Source organism: Dysidea avara, chromosome 12 (assembly GCF_963678975.1).
Source record: "Dysidea avara chromosome 12, odDysAvar1.4, whole genome shotgun sequence".
NCBI lineage: Eukaryota > Metazoa > Porifera > Demospongiae > Dictyoceratida > Dysideidae > Dysidea > Dysidea avara.
In genome coordinates, this window is record NC_089283.1 from 3,608,672 (window position 1) to 3,628,803 (window position 20,132).

At 39.2% G+C, this 20,132-nt stretch overlaps 1 long non-coding RNA gene and 1 pseudogene across 1 annotated transcript in view; both read left to right on the forward strand.

Annotated features, from left to right (window-relative positions):
• Window positions 1-12,777, forward strand: part of LOC136240186 (uncharacterized) — a 63,570-nt gene extending 50,793 nt beyond the window's left edge. Inside the window, exon 3 of the long non-coding RNA XR_010693717.1 lies at window positions 12,513-12,777. This is a non-coding gene — a long non-coding RNA (uncharacterized lncRNA). The remainder of the gene's footprint in view (window positions 1-12,512) is intronic.
• Window positions 12,778-15,226: 2,449 nt separating this feature from the next.
• Window positions 15,227-16,802, forward strand: LOC136241299 (uncharacterized; annotated as a pseudogene).
• Window positions 16,803-20,132: the final 3,330 nt, after the last annotated feature.

Genomic DNA, 20,132 nt, shown 5'->3' on the forward strand with positions numbered 1-20,132 from the left:
TTTCGCCCTATTCGCTGTAGTCAATAAGATTACTGTAGAAAACAACACAAAATTCACAGTAGAACAATAGTTCAACTTTTCTTCCCCCAGTCAACACCAATTAATTAATGGTGTACATGGTCTGAGGTCAAATTACAGCAAGTATGTGGAAATACCTATCCTAAGGTATAAAGGAACTATGGCTGCATGGATTCTTATGATTTTTAGTATGCAATTACCCGAGCTAGGGTATGATCTTCATATAAATTTTTGAAAATATGAGATTTGGGCTGCCTGGTTAGATTAACATTTTCAAAGTGTTAAAACAAAATTAGCTACCCGCGACTGTGCTATGAATTCGTGTCAAACTCCGCAGTGGAATAATGGATTCACTTCAATTTTGGCTTGTAGATAGGCCATAGGACACTACATTAGCACACCAAATTATAGGCCAGGGGATTCTACCATATATTGTTGAGAACAATCTAAGTGTCCAGAATTACCTGCACTTACCTTACACGGCAGCCATGTTTGAATTTCACTGTTTACAGAGTCACATCGGGGGGAGGGGGGGGATACTATGGATTTCATGTGCGTTGAGAAATTCCACACTGCGAGAATAAATTCCACGTAAAAATTTGTGGTTGTGTAGTACAGGAATTTTCAATGGGCATGAAATCTACAGTAGGACATGACATCACAATAATTGTGTGACATATCCGTACTGTACATTTTGCCATAGGGTTAAGCCCTATTAAACCGTGAAGTTTAGGGTTGTGTTTATTTTTAGAAGTGGTACTTCACTACAGTAGAAATTGTTTTATCTACTAATCCCCAGTGATATTTTGCAATATCGCATTATTTAGAGCAAATACTGATCTTGATTTCAGGTACCTGTATTAATGTTCGCTGTATTGTTACTTGTTTCAAGGGGGTGTCACTCCAATAAGCACTGTACTATGATCTGCGACCGCGGTCTAAGCCGGTCAAGATTGATTTTCAATTTTGACTGTTGACTTTCATCAAATTTTTCTCTTGTCCATTGACCTGGTTCCATTTATTTTCACTATATTTTCGTGCACTACTTACTTGTGAATTAAGCTTTGGAAAACAGTTTGACCATTGTTCTTCATGAAAAATCAGCCTTGTTCATTGCAGTGGCGTATCTACACCCAGGCCTACCCGGTGTCACAGTGATATTTGTTTCCCCAGGTAACGTGTTTCCCGCACACATATCCCTAGGGATCCGTGTTTCCCCGCACACGTATCACTAACTCACTAGTGACCTACAAGTCACAGTGATGTGTTTCCCCGGGTAATATGTTACCCCTTTATAAAGTCATGTGCAATGTACGTAGTGTTATAGCATAGGCGCGCATGCACTTTTAATAATCATAGCTAGCCATATACCTATACAACTAATACTATAATTATACATGTTGATGGAGGAAATCAAGCCATTCACTGGCATTCAACTATAACTGCTAAACTGTGCTGTGATTTGGCTATGTATAGCTATAGCATCAGTTTAATAAAACAGTAGCTACAAGTACATGTACAATAAAATACTATCTCTAGTTATATAGAGTAATTCATGTGATTGCAGCTATGTATAACTAATCAATGTAGCTACAGCTTTGGCATGCAGTCAGTCATTATCTACCCCTTTGCTGGTTCTATCTGGGGTTCCCCAAGGGAGTATTTTGGGACCCCTACTCTTCATTATTTACATGAATGATTTACCATCTTGTGTTACCATCAGTAAAACTTTACTATTCATTGACGACACCAAGATTTATAATACTGTTTGTAGTCCTGGAGATATTTCACTGTTTCAAAATGATTTAGACTCAGCAACTTTGTGGAATACGAGATATAACTGTAAAGCACTAATAATAATAAATAATAATAATAATATGTTCTTTAATCCAAAAAAGAGTGTCTACCTATATTAATGCAAAAGTCATCACTAATTACAAAATAGCTGACACACAAGTTTTAACAAATAGTTCACATAAAAATCTCGGTATTATAATATCATCAGACCTATCTTGGGATCAACACTACAAAAGCATAATCCCTAAGACCTACAGAATGCTAGGACTGCTCCATCGCAGCTTTAGCAAGCATCAAACAGTGACAGCCAAGAGAACTTTGTATATTTCCTTAGTGAGATCGCAAGTTATATACTGTTCAGTGATTTAGACACCTAACCATATCAAGCAGGAACGGATCCAGGGGGGGCTGAAGCCCCCCCTTCGTATTTAGGCTTTACTTGATCAATATGATGCTGAGAATTATAATGAAATTTTGTCTTAGCATAATTATATGATCACTAATAATACAAATACTCATAAAACCACCTTATAAACATCTTTCCAAGGTATTATCAGTGGATTTATGCTAAAGTTTATGCAACAAGGACCTGGATCAGCATTGGAGGTGTACAAGATCGAGATACTCTAATAGAGCAGTCAGCTAACTACTCTAATAGAACATTCACTGGAAACATGCAGCTAGTTGGTTCTGTTATGATTTTTTTCCAAATCTACCTGCACCTATACATACAATGAAGTGCATTGGTCTGTTTAAAGGGCTTCATTCATCTACTTGTGTAGTTAATATGTATGGCAATACTTAATTCAGGTACACAATTTCCATTGAAAATGCTCTCAGATTCAATCTTGTATTGTTCAAATTTCAAAATTTTCCACTTTCAACATTATTATTCTAACATGCACCTATTCAGTGTTGTGCAATTGTGAGAGGTGTGCATCATGTACTTGGTTGTCTGTACCTACCCAAACTTTTCCATTAGCAAAATGCTTCAGAGAGCCATACCTATAATCTAAAGGCAGTATATATAATCTACAGACAGAAAATATTATGAATTTTATGTGAGAATGTCTCCAAATTGCAGTATTTTAGCATCTATTTTTCAAACTTTCCTGGGGGGAGGGGGGCATGCCCCCAGACCCCCCTAGTTCCAGCATGCTTTGCATGCTGGGAAGTGTGCTTTGCACACCTCTACCCAAGAGATTAGTACCTTGAGTTAGCCCCCCCCCCCCCCCCCCCCCTTTATAAATCCTAGATCCGCCCCTGTCAAGGACATCACACTTATTGAGCAGGTCCAGAGAAGAGCAACAAAGTTTATTTTAAATGACTATAGTTCATCAGTACAGCTAGCTAGTACAATTATTGTATTAGCTTATAAAGTAGCTATATAGCTAGTTAGCTAACTATAGCTATATACATGCAATATGCATGGTGTCTATTAGCTAGATACTAATATATCTACTGAATGGTTGGATCGCGTACTCTTTGCAACTAGCCATAAGACCTTGGAGTTACTGCACGATGTGCAACTAGCCATAGGACCTTGGAGTTACTGCACGATGGCTATATCTTAGTGGGAAACACGGATCCCTGGTGATATATGTGCGGGGAAACACGAATCCCTAGGGATATGTGTGTGCGGTGAAATATTTAAAAAATCGCTACGGGAAACACATATGACTGACAGCTTTTGGGGGGAAACACGGATCCCTAGTGATATGTGTGCGGGGAAACACGGATCCCTAGGGATATGTGTGCGGGAAACACGTTACCCGGGGAAACATATATCACTGTAACACCGGGCCTGGGCCCTGGTTAATTTGACTTGTGCCCTGGGAAATGCTTTCCAATATCACTGTTTAATAACCACAAAACATTAATGATTGTAAAGAATACTTACGCAATGCTGATCCACATTAAATCAAGCTTTTCTTTCCAGAGGAGAAATTGTGATCTTGAATTGGTTTCGATTGTGGTATTTCCAATGTAAGGCACTTAATAGAAAGCTCACGTGACTACCAACTGCAGCATCGTGACAAGGACTGAATGAATGTTTCATGGTGTGGTGAATAGCGCCCATTCAAGATTAATTAAGTTCAAAATTCTGATGTGAAGACGCGAGCAAGTTTTGAGACATGCACCCCGCGCGCATGGCTGTGTGATGCCTTGGTAGATGATAGCTAGCTACTGACTAGTCGAAAAGTATGGAGTACTTGTTTAGTCAATGTTTTCATTTGTTCTATTTGTAGGTTGACTACTTTAGTCCACAGTTGTCACATGATCGTATAAGCGCCTGGTGCTTTAAATCCAAGCCGAAGTTTCCAGTATTATGCATTGCTGTATTGTATGTGTGAAGAAGACGATAGTAGTTAACTTTTGTGTCTAGTGATATTAGCTATCACTAGTAACTTTTTTAGCTATGAAATCACCATGAATAATCTATGAATTTTATGAATTACACATGAATTTACCCTGAAAAGCATTCACAGTATATTCATAGTGTTGGGAAATTCTCATGAATTTTACAACAGTCTATGAAATTCCTATGAATTTACAAACATGGGTGACATCAGTGATCCTGCATTCCCTATGAAAAGCACATGAATTCCTTTGTTACCTATGAAAATAATTTTTCCATTTTATAATGGTTGTGGAGACCGTATGAAAACAATTTTATCACATCTTGACGCTCTATGAAATGCAAATGAATTTTACAAGTGGATATAATGCACCTATCAATGTCAAGCCCCACCCCACCCAGTACGGGCTATGTGGGGCATTAGGAGGGGATTTGAACTTAAATTTTGCCCCCAGGGTTGGGGAATTTGAACAAGTGCTCTATAGTAGCATAGATCTTTTACAGTAGTTTTATATGTGAAGCGCGAGAGCACACGTGATAAAACTGCAGCACTTCGTATACCTTTGCCACTGTGGCTTCTATTTTTACAACGCGTTGGTTGTCAAATCCCCCACCTCATAGGCTGGGACTATGTTGGGATTTGACCTGATAATTCACCCCCAGGTAGGGGAATTTGACTTTCCACTTGATCAAATCCCCACTATATCCCCATCCTCCCCGTACTGGGGGGTCTTAACATTGATAGGTGAATAATACACATCACATTGATGATTTGCCGTGCTATACAACCTATGAAATAACCAAGGATATAACTTTTCTGGAATAAAGCCTATGAAAACTCCATGAATTGTTAGTAACTCTAATTAATGTGCAACCAGTCAGTCATAGCAACAGTGAAAGTACTAGTAGTTTTAGCTTAGTAATTAAAGAAGTTTACAATGTGTAGTTTATAGTAAGGAATCTATTTAACTCTTGGGGCTGGTATTGTTTTGTCTGGCTGTTTGTCTGAAAGCTCACCTGAAATGCTAATTATCGCGCGATGTTTTGTTACACCAACAAGGGGTAGTCACTTCCATACCGCCAGTTGAAACACTTGCGACCGGGATCAAGAATCTTGATCGTCGAAATATTGCCTTGATCGCTTGATTTCACCTATACAATAGCCTTGATTCTTGATCGTTTACCATAAAAGCCTAGTAAATTTCCGTGTCGCCAAAAGTTAGCTTTCGAAGGTGTTTGACCATCACTTTTTCGGACGTCTTGATCGCTTGATTCACTGTGCAAAAGCCTCTTGATCGCTTGATTGAATCTTGATCCCGGTCGTAAGTGTTTCAACAGATAGTATTGAAGTGACTACCCCGCCTTGACCAACTAGCGTGTGGAACAAGCCACACACGTTTGTTTATCAGAGTCAATTAGTGTTCTACTAGCAAACATGGAAGAGAAATACTAATGCAGTTTGTAAAGATGGGAACCTCGCGAAAGGTTATAACGTAGCTTAAATTGAAGTGAAGGAGGCATTCAGTTCATATCGCAACTTTTACCCGCCTTGCGTTCTACTAGCAAATAAGGAAGAGAAATGCTAATACAGCTTATAAAGATGGGAACCTCGCGAAAGGTTATAATGTAGCTTAAGGCCCCTATTCGGTGATTATTAGTTTCTCATCCAGCCTTTCTACTTATTATGATGCGGGCGGGAGGGTATTACTATTATGCCATTATTTAACACACTGATGTACAGACCTTGTCCAAATTTTCTTTCTTTCTTACTACAAACATTTCCTTCACCAGCTGCAATGGCGGATCCAGGATGGGGCATTTGGAGCAAATGCCCCCCCCCCCCCCTTCAAGAAATTGCATACAAGATCGAGATACTCTAATAGAGCAGTCAATTACTCTAATAAAGCAGTCACAATGTTGATGAGGCAGTGTAGCTTACCTATGAAGCTATAAATAGGATTTTATTTTACATAACAGACGTGACATAGTTGGTAAGGATAACTAGCTATTATTGTCGTGACATTTTTTTTTTTTTTTTTTTGGTCTTCAACTGGTTTTCAGAAAGTTTTTTTGGTCTTCAGCTGTTTTTCAGAAAACTCTGGATCCGCCACTGAGCTGATTCTAATTTTCGTGATCGCCAACTATTTTTCGACAGTCAACTGAAAGCCTGCTTTGATGATGTCGATAGAGCACGATTGCAACTGGCACTGCAGCAATTTGCCAAGGAAAACAACAGTTCTCCTGGTGATATATAGCGCATTGTAGCGTTCATTACAGAAAATTGCATTGTCTTTGCAACTACCGGCCATGCACGGTTTGAGCATGCGCGTGTTTTGAATAATAAAATGCGTACAATACAGGGTTTTGGTATTTGCTAACTAGTGATGATCCTACCATTCCTGGTATACTTGCCGTAAAGGTGTGTATAATTCTGGTTATGCAATGATTTAACTGACGCGGAATTGAACGGCTTCGATACCTGCGTACTTATACCGGTATTGCGAGCGTTTTATTATTCAAAACACGCGCATGCTCAAACCGCGCATGGCCGGTTGTTGCAAAGACAATGCAATTTTCTGTACTGCTGATTGCACGAATCTTTAAAAATTGCGTGACGCATGCGTATGTGCGCACACAAGATTTAAAAGCATTTTGTTTCACGGAACAGGCTGCTGATGTCGGGGACTAAGATTCCCAACTTAAAAAACTTGTTCCGTGAAACAAAGCATTTAAAGTCTTTTGTGCGCATACACGTATGCGTCACGCATTTTTTAAAGATTCGTGCAATCAGCAGTACAGTAACAAAAATTATAACAGTTTGGTATCACGTGTTCTTCTGAGCATGCGCAGAGTAAATAATGGCTTACCATGCGGTAGCTTAAGAAGGATGCGGGCGGTGGATGAGAAACTAGATGTATGTGGGAAATGTAATAAGAAATGTGAGGAAGATGATGATGCCATACAATGTGATTTATGTCGTATGTGGGTACATGCTAATTGTGATAATGTTTCTCAAGAACAGTACAAAGCAATTAACACTCTATCTGAAATCAACAACTGTGTGTACTACTGCAATATTAATGATTGTCTAACTCGTCTCAAAAGTATCATTAATGATTGGATGATCCACCAGGCTGGGCTACCCCAACCAGATCTAACTGTCTCAACCTTATCAGCAGATCTTGAGCAACTGGCTTCAGCACACTGCAAAATCGAAAAGGCTGTGTCCGATTTGTCTAATAAAATAGAAACCTTGCAGTTGCAGGAGACAAAGCTGGTTGACCAAATCCAAACAACGTCAAATGCCCTTGATAGACATACAGCCAATCCTACTCAACAAGTGCCTGATCGCAAATCCAATGTTGTTTTGTATGGTATCGATGAATGCTCTTCAAGAACATCTAGACACGAAAGACAACAGAATGATGTTAAAGCCGTTTTAGAAACCCTTAGTAGTATAAAGGTTCAGATAAACCCTGATCACATAATCGACTGCTTTCGTCTTGGGAAATTCAAACAGAATCAATCTAGGCCACGGCCCATCTTAATTAAACTCCAACGTACCATGGATGTAAATACAATTTTAGCAAACAAAAGTTCCTTACCTTCCCCATTGATTATCAAACCTGATATGTCACCACAAGAAAGAGCAATAGAGTCAGTTTTACTAAAGGAAAGGTGGTCCCTAATCAAGGCTGGTCATAACCGTAAACAAATCAAACTTAGCAACAATCGTATTTTTGTCAACAACCAACTTCATGGAGAGGTTATTAATGCAGTTTTTAAATACTCTTCATCTACAGCTTCGAATTCGTCAGCTCAACCAATGGACATAACACACACGAAACAACCGCGCTCACAGAAGCAGTCTTCCTGATGACTGCTCAGCTACAAGTAGTTACAATGCTTCAAATTTCCAAACTCCCAATCATACTAAACTAAAAATCTTGAGTCTAAATTGTTGTAGTTTACGCAGTTCCGGAAAAAGAGCTCATTTCCAAGCCTTAATTGATGAACACAACCCTCATATTATTTGTGGCTGTGAATCACATCTTGATAGTTTTTATTACAACGCTGAAATTTTTCCTCCTACATATACTGTATTAAGAAAGGATCGAGTAGAGGGTGCTGGAGGTGTATTCTTATGCATTAAGGAAGGCCTAGATGTATCTGAAGAACCTGAATTGGATGTAAATGCTGAAATCTTTTGGGCAAAAGTGACTCCTTCTAAAAGGGCCCCCATTTATGTTTGCTCATTTTATCGTCCACCAGACCTGTCCATTGACCCCATACTGCAATTGGGATTATCTTTGAACACTCTTACACGTAGGTTTACTGAACTACCTAATATAATATAGTAATGGGTGATATCAACCTTCCAGGTATTAATTGGTTAGATGGAAGTGGTCAGGTTATCTCTAATCCTAGCTATGGAGTAGAACTAAATAATGTATTTCTTGATCAAATTAATGATATTGGCCTTAATCAATTTGTCAATACTCCGACTAGAAACAACAACATACTTGATCTTGTACTTTCTACCTCATCTACCATTTTGGACTTAACTACTGCACCAGGAATGTCGGATCATGAGGCCGTTGTCTTCCATCATAATATAGATAACACAAATATTAATACTAAATCTGAACACAAAGTTGCTTTATACCACCGAGCTAATCTTGAGAATATTAAAAGAGACCTACTTGAATTTCAAACTTATTTTCTTGGGAATGATCCTTACTGTATATAAAACTGTCGAACAAAACTGGACTGATCTAAAAGGTGTAATCAATGACAGTGTTGCAAAGCACGTGCCATACAAAACTATATGTTCCAACTCCAAATTACCATGGATAAACAGAGAAATAAAGAGGGATATGAAGAGACGCAAACAATTATACAACATAGCTAAAAGAACCAAATCTAGTAATGACTGGAATGCCTATCGCAAGATTAAAAACTCTATAAATGGCAAGATTAAAGTAGCACACAATAATTATTTTAATAGAATGTTTGACAACTCATTTAATGGAAATCGTAGACAATTTTGGAAGTATATTAGAGCAAAACGTAAGGACTACCATAATATCTCCACCCTAATTGTAGATGGTGAATCTATCTCAGATACAAAGAGTAAAGCCAATGCATTAAATAACTATTTTGAGTCAGTCTTCACTAAAGAAAACTTATCTAATATCCCTTCCATGAATGGTTGCAACAACCCTGTGAATGCTCTGCCTACTATGCCAAGTATTACATTTTCAGTGGCTGGTATCCAACATCAATAATCCCTATTAGATACCAACAAAGCCAGTGGGCCAGACAACATTCATCCATATATCTTGAAGAATTGTGCAAACGAAATATCTCCTATACTGCAAGTTATATTCACTCAATCACTAGACACAGGTATACTACCTTCCGATTGGCTCATGGCCAATGTATGTCCAGTTTTCAAGAAAGGAAACCGTACTAGTACCGCAAACTACCGACCAATATCATTGACTTCTGTATGCTCCAAAACTATGGAACATATTATATATCATTCCATAATGAATCATTTAAACTCTAATAGCATTCTCATTGATACCCAGCACGGCTTCAGATCCCAGCACTCTTGTGTTACCCAACTTATTTCACTGATAGAAGACTTGTCACATGCTCTAGACCAACAGAAACAAACCGATGTCATTCTCCTTGACTTTGCTAAAGCGTTTGATAGTGTCCCACATCAAAGACTATTAGTTAAATTAAGACACTATGGTATCAACGATCACATCTGTCAGTGGGTCAATACTTGGCTGACCAGAAGGTCACAGCAAGTAGCTTTGGACGGTACTTTTTCTGACTCGATAGCTGTTCACTCAGGAGTCCCTCAAGGGACGGTCCTCGGCCCTTTGATGTTTCTTCTATACATTAATGATATAACAGAACATGTAAATTCGCCACTACGGTTATTTGCTAATGACTGTTTACTTTACAGAATTATCACCACCAAGGAGGATGCCATTCAACTTCAGCATGATCTTGATCAACTACACGAATGGGCAACTAAGTGGCAATTAAGATTCAATGTAACCAAATGTACTATTATGCGGTTTACCAGATCATTATCACCAATCATTTTCAACTATAAGCTAAACAATCACAACTTGGGTACATCATACCAACACTCCTACCTTGGTGTTATATTGGACAACAAACTATCATGGTCTCCACATATTAGTAATATAGCTGCTAAGGCCAATAGAACATTAAACTTTTTGAAACGCAATCTGAGTTGCTGCTCGTCTAACATCAAAGCAACAGCCTACCTTACGATAGTACGACCGTCAATGGAATACGCTGCAGTCATCTGGGACCCATACCACCATAACAATATTCAACAGCTAGAGAAAGTACAGCGTAGGGCAGCTAGATGGGTCCTAAATGATTTCAATCGATTCAGCTCAGTCACAGCTGTTACAGCATCTTTCTTGGCCAAGCCTTCAGCTGAGACGTAAAATATCCAGATTACAAGCACTTTTTAAAATTATACATCAAGATTATTCACTGTCAATTCCTCCTCATTTTATTTCAATGACAAGATCCACCAGACTATATCACCCACATCATTTTATTCTACCAAACTCATCCACCTATTCATACCAACAGAGCTTTTTCTCCAGATCAATTAAGGATTGGAACAACTTACCATCTTCCATCATTGAGAGCAACAATATTGACTCTTTTTCAGCGGAACTGCAAACATTGTATAGAACTCAATAACTGTAATCTTTGTAACTACGTAGCTAAATTCATTTTATGATTGCTTTTCTTTTCCTGAGCATATCAGCTGTGCTGTCTGCTCAGTAACAATAATAATAATAACTAATAATCACCAAATAGGGGCCTAAATTGAAGTGAAGGAGGCATTCAGTTCATATCGCAACTTTCACCCGCCTTGCGTTCTACTAGCAAATAAGGAAGAAAAATGCTAATACAGCTTATAAAGATGGGAACCTCACGAAAGGTGAAGTTTGAAGTGAAGAAGACCATCCTAGGAATTCATACCACAACTTCACCTGCCTTCTCTAGCGGTAAGTAGTACATGAAGTTATTGTAGATGTTTGCCCTGTTGTGGTACTGAATAGCTACATTATTTTCAGCTACTTAAACTGTTACTGTTAGGGCCACAACTGTTGTCTATAGTACATAAGTTAGCACCCTGAATAATTGCAAGGAACTTTTGTTTAAGATGCAAATTCCAGGGGTTGCCACTATACCAGATCAAATGAGGTACATAGAAAGTGCTACATTGCATTATTACATGTTGCTAGTGCAGCAACATTGGTGAGACCAAGGGAAAGAATATTAATCGGTCTTAGGAAAAGTAAACATGTTCACTTATTGGTGTTGCCATACTTCCAACACCTGAATCAAAGACTAGTTTAATTGCACATGCTGTCTTGTGAGTAGTGTCAAGTGTTTGATGAATCAATAAAAATAGGTCTTTCTGTGTTTGATGACTCCAAGTAGCAATAAGTAGCCATAGGGTATGTATGACAAGATACAAATTCAAATCTATAGCATTTACATACTTTTCAAAATTAACCTATAGTTTATGAAATCACTTAATCACCTGACATGTTAACTTAGTCACCTACACATGTTCACTTAGTCGCCTGTGTGCCCTCAAGAAATTTTGTTTGTGATTTTCTTTAAATTAGCAGAACTGCATGGCTAATGTTTGCTGTCATGAATTATCGAGTAGCATTAATTTTGGGAGCAGAGTTGGACTTCATTTCATCTTTAATACTTATTGCTAATACTGTAGTACTTTTTTCTCTGTTTCATTTGAATAAATGGTAGACTAAGCACATCTTAGCTGTATCCATTACTCTGGTTACAGGTACCTGCCCCTCAAATAATTATTATTGTGGGTGCTATAGGAACTACAAGTGTTTGGCTGTTTTTATTCTTTTGTTTTGCTTTTTAGCCCCATGTATTAGCAAATGAAATAGATGGTTTTATTTTCACCTTACTACAAATACCAGTATATCTGTGTTTAATTTTTAAGTCTTGAATTTACATATCATTTCGTTTACGTATATGTAACTTATTAGAAACTGTTTAACATATGTGCACAAGTCAACTTAGATATTTATATGCTGTTAGCTACTCTAGTGATTCCAGAACTTTCTAATAAATGTTTATTAGCTACATGCATAATAGCAATGCATAATCTATTGGCAGATTTGCGATCCATTATCATAGTATGGGACATGGGTATAATATAATGTCTTTCAACTGTTGTAATTCATGATAAGTTGTAATTACACTGAACTTCAATTTGTAGGTGTTTTGGAGCAGCTACTTTGTGATTCTTAATAACAAACTGTCTGGCATAGACATTATTTCATGATGTCAGATTCAGAACACTTTTGTAGTATCTCATAGGATGTTCATGTAAATTTCATTGAGAAGTTCACAAGATAATCATGTAATTTTCATTGCTAAATTCATGTAAATTTCATTAATGTTTTCATGTAAATTTCAGTAATAAATTCATAAGACATTCATGTAAGTTTCATAGAGCACTTTATGGAGTATTCATGCCATATTCATCCATTGTATTGTAGTAGTTTCATGGTCAATTCATATGGGAGTCATGGGATAATAATTCATATTAAAGTCATGGTGTTTTCATGTGATTGCTCATGTGTAATTCATAGGGTGCATAAAATTCATAGCCTATGAAACAGAAAGTATTCATAGGGTCATAAATATGAATAACCCGTGAATTTGCGTTCATAGGAAAACCATGGGTTTATGAGTTAGTAGTGTATTTTGCATACAGTTAGTGTATAGGTATAGCACATAGATAGTGATGCACAACACATTAAAGATGTTATATCGATGCCCATATGAAGATGGGCATGTGTATGTGGCTGGGTGGCTTGCCCACCCAGTGTCTTGGTGAAATAAGAAGTCTAGATACGCCACTGGTTCATTGACCTTTAGCTTTGACTGTGGCCGCAGATCGTAGTATACAGTGTATATTGGAGTGAGACCCCCTTGTTGTTTAGTAGTAAATACAATCAACTTTGGCACCTACAATGATGCAAGTAACTGGTACGTTGGTTTTTCATCATGTAATGCACCTATCAATGATTTGCCCCACTACTATGAACACAGGCAGAAGTGGGGGCTAGGCAGGGATTAGTGGGGGAATCGACCTCAAACCGTGCCCCAGGTGGTGGGGTATTTGATGCTACGAGAGCACGTAGTCAGGTGTTTCGTGGTCCTTTATTGGGGGATAAGTGGGGGATTCGACATCAAAGGTAGCCCCAGGTAGTGGGGATAAGAATTTTAAATGTTCAAATCTCCACCTCTGCCCGTGTTCATAGTAGTGGAGCAAAACATTGATATGCACATAATTATCATTGAAATTCAATTAAATTAGGCAGGTTATATAGAGCCGGCGCCGGTTACACTGTTTTGCCGGCAGTAGAGGGTATAATACTTACGATGTTACGTGCATTTTTAAAAAAAACTTGTACAAAAAACCTAGGAAAGCGAAAAAAAAAGTTATCTAGGCGAGGGCTCGAACACGGGCATCCGTACTCATAAGCAATGTTTGTAACGATTATACCACCGGTGCTGCAGCTCCACATCTCCTTTAGTTTCTACCTTATAAACATCCGACTGAAGTGACTTCTATATATAACAAGAGTGAAGAAGAAATCAAAGCTGGACCCTAGCCTACCCTACCGCTAAGGAACTACTTTTCGCTTCCCCTAAAGTTGAATGCTCGGGGCAACCTACTAGACGCGTGTCCTAAAGTTGAATGCTCGGGGCAACCTACTAGACGCGTGTCCTAAAGTTGAATGCTCGGGGAAACCTACTATAGACGCGTGCCCTAAAGTCGAATGCTCGGGGCATATTGGACGCGTACTAACTCTAGCTCGCCTAGACATAACTGGTTTGTTTGATAATCCAGCAAATGATGGACTTGTGCCGGTAAAATAGCCGTTCACGTTCGTAACCGGTGCCGGTAGCTACTATATCCCGCCTGATGACTAATTACGAAAAACTTTTCGCGTTGAGACATTATGTCCTACCCCACTGGAGTTATATGCTCCCTTGTCCATAGGATTCGATGCGCTCCTGATATTATGTTATGCTACAAGCACTGATAAAGCTAACCTAAATACATGTATCATTATAGTTCAACTCACCTCTTTCAGGGCAATTAGAAGCATGCGTAGCAACAAAAATTACCATGATCAGCAAAACTCGATAACAGGCGGTGACACAGTGGTAGCTGGCCATCTTTCTGAAACTGATGCCGGATCAGTCGTTACTGCAATTCTTTCAACACGTTAGGTTTCCCAACTTGCTTGACTATAGCTATATATACCGGGTGCTACAGACAGGAATAGTGCAGCACAACAGAATGTGCTGAGTAACACCACACATCCTTTACGGGATCTATGATAACACGTAAACAATCGACAGAAAACAATTAAACAGATAATCGGGCAGGGAAGCTTGGAGCGCATGCGCGTTCGTAAACCAAAGTCAACCTTTTTTTTTAAGCGCAGTAGCTTCATTGTCATAATATTATGCAACTGTTCTATACCATACTGCGGTTTTCCAGGTTCCTGCATATCAAAGCGTCATGCGCTAATAATGTGTCAGTATGCGCAGTTCTTTAAAAACTCCTGTAATATTCTGTGGCTGTCGAGTTGTATGCGTAGGCATCCTTGAAGTCCTGTGAGTCAGTAGTTGTCACTGAAAATCCACTGTTGAACAGCTGCGCACGTACATGCTTGTATAGCGCATGACGCTTTGCATTGCAAGAACTTGGAAAACCGCAGTATGCGTATTTTGTACCATACCATACGCGTATGGACTATGGTACATACCATATACGTATACGCGTATGGTACGGAAAATCGTACCATCTGAGTATAGGCTATAATATATAGCTAGTCTCGCGGCGCCCGACCCTAAAAAGAGGGTCTGGTGAAACTGTACAAAACGTTTGAGCTCTGGAATGTTTATTGGATGACGTTTTACGTGTTACGTAAGTGCACTGTTTACGTCACAACATCCATTCAACATCCATTGATAGTTCACATCCATTCAACATCCATTGATAGTTCACGGCTCCATTCAACATCCATTCAACATCCATCACAACATCCATTCACAACATCCAGTGATAGTTCACGGCTCCTGTTTGCCCTTCCTGCTCGGTGGGGAGGCCTGGGTATTTTTGTCCCCACAAGAAGATGTGTTAGTGAGTTGGCTGCATCTCGTGATGTCACGGAACCTCTTAGCCAATGTATATTGAATCATGATTTGAGTTTTGTTGAGGCTGTTGCCTCTCAGCAGGCCAGAAAGGTCCTTTTAAGGAAAGCCAAATCTGAACACTGTTCTACACAATTTGCTGAGCTATACCAACAGCTTGGGCCTTCCTTGAGGCGTGCGATGGACTTGGCTACTGTTAGAGGTGCTTCAAGCTGGCTCACCGCCTTACTTTTGAGTGAGCATGGTTTCACTCTCCATAGATCTGCTTTCCAGGATGCTTTGGCTTTGAGGTATGGTTGGTCCCCACTTCGTCCTCCTTCCCTTTGTGCTTGCGGAACCTCCTTTTCTGTTGAGCATGCTTTGTCCTGTCCCAAAGGGGGTTTACCTTCCTTGCGTCATAACGAGATTAGGGACCTTACTGCTACCCTTCTTACTGAGGTTTGCTCCCAGGTGTGTGTTGAGCCAGAGTTACAGCCGGTTCAGCATTCTGATGAGTTCCCTCTTGCCACCTCTAATACTCAGGATTCGGCTCGCTTGGATGTTGCTGTAAACGGCTTCTGGCATAGGCGGCGGAAAGGGGGGGGGGGGGGGGGCTAGGGGGCTAAAGCCCCCCCTAAGAATGATATCACACCGAAATTATCTTTCTTGGAGTGGGGCTGAAAACCGTGATAAAGATCGAGATACTCTAATAGAGCAGTCACTCTAATAAAGTAGTCAGTGTGTAGCGAGCTATGAAAGGATTTTTATGTAGTTTATCAGCTAGGAATGGTAGCTGGTGAGGTGGAAAGCTCTTGTCAGTTGGTTGGTTGCGACCTTTTTTTTTTGGTCTCACCTTACCAAACTATAGAAATAAGTCTGGGTCAGCCCAGCCCCCCCTCATATCAACTACTTCCGCCGCCGCTGGCTTCTAGGGTGGTTGTTCGGAGACTGATGTTTCATTGATGTCCGTGTTTTTAACCCTTTTGCTCCTTCTAATAGTTCCTCCTCTCTGTCGTCCACCTTTAGGAAGCATGAAAAGATTAAGCATCGTGCTTATGGTCAGCGGGTTCGAGAAGTGGAGCATGCCACTTTCACTCCAATTGTTTTGGCTGCCACTGGCGGTTTAGCCCATGAGGCTACTGTTTTTTATAAGCGACTTGTTTCTCTTCTGGCCAAAAAGTGGGGAGATGATTATTCTGTGGTTCTGGGTTGGCTGCGTTGTTGCCTGAGCTTTTCGTTCTTGCGATCGGCAATTCAGTATATTCGTGGGGCACGGTCTTCCATTGGTGTTTACACCAGGACTCCACAGTCAGTGGACTTAGTGACTGTGGAATCCCATTTGTCTGCTTAATTTTGTTCAGTTGGCCAGTACTTGCAAACTGTGCTGGGGGTTAATTATTTAATTATTATTATTAATTAGCAAGGCCCACCAGGGGCAACACGCTAATGTGCATTACAAATCACAAATTGTTTAGCTTATCTATAATGTTCTTAAAAGTGTCAAGGTTAATTGTGTTGATGTTGTCAATTTTCAAGTTATTCCAATCAATAATTGTTCTTGGCAGAAAAGAATACTTATATAAATCAATTCTGGATTGCAGCTGTGCAAATTTGAGGGGATTATTGGCACGAGTATATGATACAGGGGTTGGCTGGGGTAAACAATGGTTTGGTAGCACCAGTAAGTTTCTTACAATCTTGAATAATAATATAAGTCTAGCATTTCTTCTCCTACTTTTTAAACTTGGCCATTGAAGGTAATTAAGCATATCTGTAATACTGTGTTGTTGACTGGATCTGTGCCATGGTTTATTAAGAACAAATCTTGCAGCTCGGTGTTGGATCATTTCTAATTTGCTAACTGTTGTTTGGTGATAAGGATCCCAGATAGCTGAGCAGTATTCAATAGAAGGTAACAATAATTGTTTGTATAAGTGTTCTTTGATTTGTATTGGGGCATTATATAAATTCCTTTTCAGAAATCCAAGAAGACGGTTTGCCTTTCCACAAATATAGTTAACATGAGGTTCCCATGATAGTGTATGATGGAGGCGGATACCAAGATAGGTGTGCTCTGATACAATATTCAATGGAATATTAGACATTTTATATGTAAAAGTGCTTTTACTGTGGTGGGTTGTAAATTGTAAAATATTGCATTTGGGAATGTTAAATTCCATCAGCCAGTTGCTAGCCCATTGTGTTAAGGAATCTAAGTCATTTTGCAGTATTCTGTGATCGTTGGGCGTAGCTATAGTTTTAAAGAGTAGAATGTAGTCAGCAAATAATCTAATTTCACTCTTGATGTTTGTTACAATATCGTTAATGTAAATTAGGAACAACACAGGACCAAGTACGGAACCTTGGGGTGGTAGGAAAGGGCAGTCCATCAAGCCCGGGGGAAAAAAAAAACATCCATTCAACCAGATCCGCTTACAGCATTACCAAACCAATAGCGCTACTTTATTTATTCAACATTAAAACGAACCCAACAGAATTGTATGGCTGTTTTCTCAATGAGTTTAAGCAGCAGAGTCACCGGATGTAATTAACCGTAAGCCGCGAATCTTTTGAAATGTACACATTACATAATCAATTTGAAATGGAGCGATCTGATTGGAGCTTCCAAAATTCCGACAGCGCCAAATTTTTTGTACATAGTTTCGCCAGACCCTCTTTTTAGGGTCGGGTGCCGCGAGACTAATATATAGCTAGCTAACCTGTACCTATTGACTATGCCGGATGGCACTCTGCTTTCATTCAAGTTCTTTTCGGGGAAAGGGGGGGGGGGGGAAGAGGCTAGTATCGCTTAGCGGTTTCTGTTCAGTGAAGATCGAGCTAGCTAGGTATATACCTCTATAGAGCAATCATATTTTGATCTGATTAGCTATTCTATTCTCTAGAGCTGAGATGTATTTTGCTTTACTGTAATTAAGATATAATTTGCTCGAGAATTTGCTTTACTGCATGATGCAAACCTACATCACTTCAACACCGACGATACGTGACTAGATTAAAAGTATTCTACAACATTGTTTACTCCTCATCAGTCTTAACAGTCCCAAATTATTTCACCAACACCACATATCCCACCCGCCACCACCACCCCTTCCATTTTGAGATTCCGTTTGCTAGAACAGATCATTATAAATTCAGCTATTACCCCAAATCTATCCGCGATTGGAACAATTTACCAACTGACACAATAGAATCCCAATCTCTACAAGTATTTTTAGATAAATTATAACTGACTCTCATCTATGTGATTTGTAATGTTTTTTCCTTACCTGAACATATCAGTTTGTAACTGTGTTTTCAGTAATCATAATCATAGTATCATAGTACACTGTTAAAACTGAGGTGGTCATAGCACACTTAACCAGCAACACACTCTTGGGGTGCAGGCACACTTTCAGTGAGGCACACAAGACACGCAGTGTGACCGTATATTGGTGTACATGATACTAAGATTTGTAAATTTAAAAAAAACTATTTTCTGCTATTATAGACAATTCTAGTGAAGTTAGGTGTTCTTTGGCATCCTTTATCATTTAGTGGTAGTAGGATGTATAGAAAAGCATCAATTTTATTGAATTTATGTGCTATAAATAAACTCATTTTGTGCTAAGCCATTACACAGACACACTACAATAAAATGTGTATTTGTGCATATGTGGTGATGCTCTAAATGTGTTGTACATAGCATGCACTCTTGTGGTGTATGTGATATGTAGGAGATGATTGTCCACATTTGTCCATTAGTTTGCAAATGTGAACCAATTTGTCCATTAGTTAGCAAATGTGAACCATCATCTCCTACTGACACATCACATACTCCGCCGAAGTATGTGATGTGTGTGTGTGTGTGTGTGCGTGTGTGTGTGTGTGTGTGTGTGTGTGTGTGTGTGTGTGTGTGTGTGTGTGTGTGTGTGTGTGTGTGTGTGTGTGTGTGTGTGTGTGTGTGTGTGTGTGTGTGTGTGTGTGTGTGTGTGTGTGTGTGTGTGTGTGTGTGTGTGTGTGTGTGTGTGTGTGTGTGTGTGTGTGTGTGTGTGTGTGTGTGTGTGTGTGTGTGTGTGTGTGTGTGTGTGTGTGTGTGTGTGTGTGTGTGTGTGTGTGTGTGTGTGTGTGATATGCACAAAAACACATTTTATTGTAGTGACAGTTCAAGTCGGTGAACAAAGCCGGTATGTTTGTATCAATAAAGTAACCAATTTGCATTAACCAAGAGTAAATTTACTCTTGATTATCTTAAGGTAGCCTCAGTTGAGTGAAGTTAAACCCACAATCAAACTCCAGGCTTGGTGCATGGTATAGGTTTTATATACATTTTGAAACAATATAATATTAATGTCTAAGTATAGATTTGAAAGCAGTAAGTTGCTGACTGACTAATAGTGTTGTGTACTGTTTGTAGATTGTTGGCATTTCAGGAATGTTACACCAATTGTGAAACTGCAGATGATGCATGTAATATTTCACAATAACACTATGATGAGTGGTTGACTTTGATAATAAAGCCATCACATTCTACCTTTCCACTCCTGAATGCACAATTGCTTTTTTTCAGCTGTACATGTATGGTCACACTATTATTAGTGTGACTAATATGGTGTGCATACTATTCTTGTAAGGATGTGCCAGTTTGGACAATAATATCACACCTGTGTTAGTGTGTTGTGAC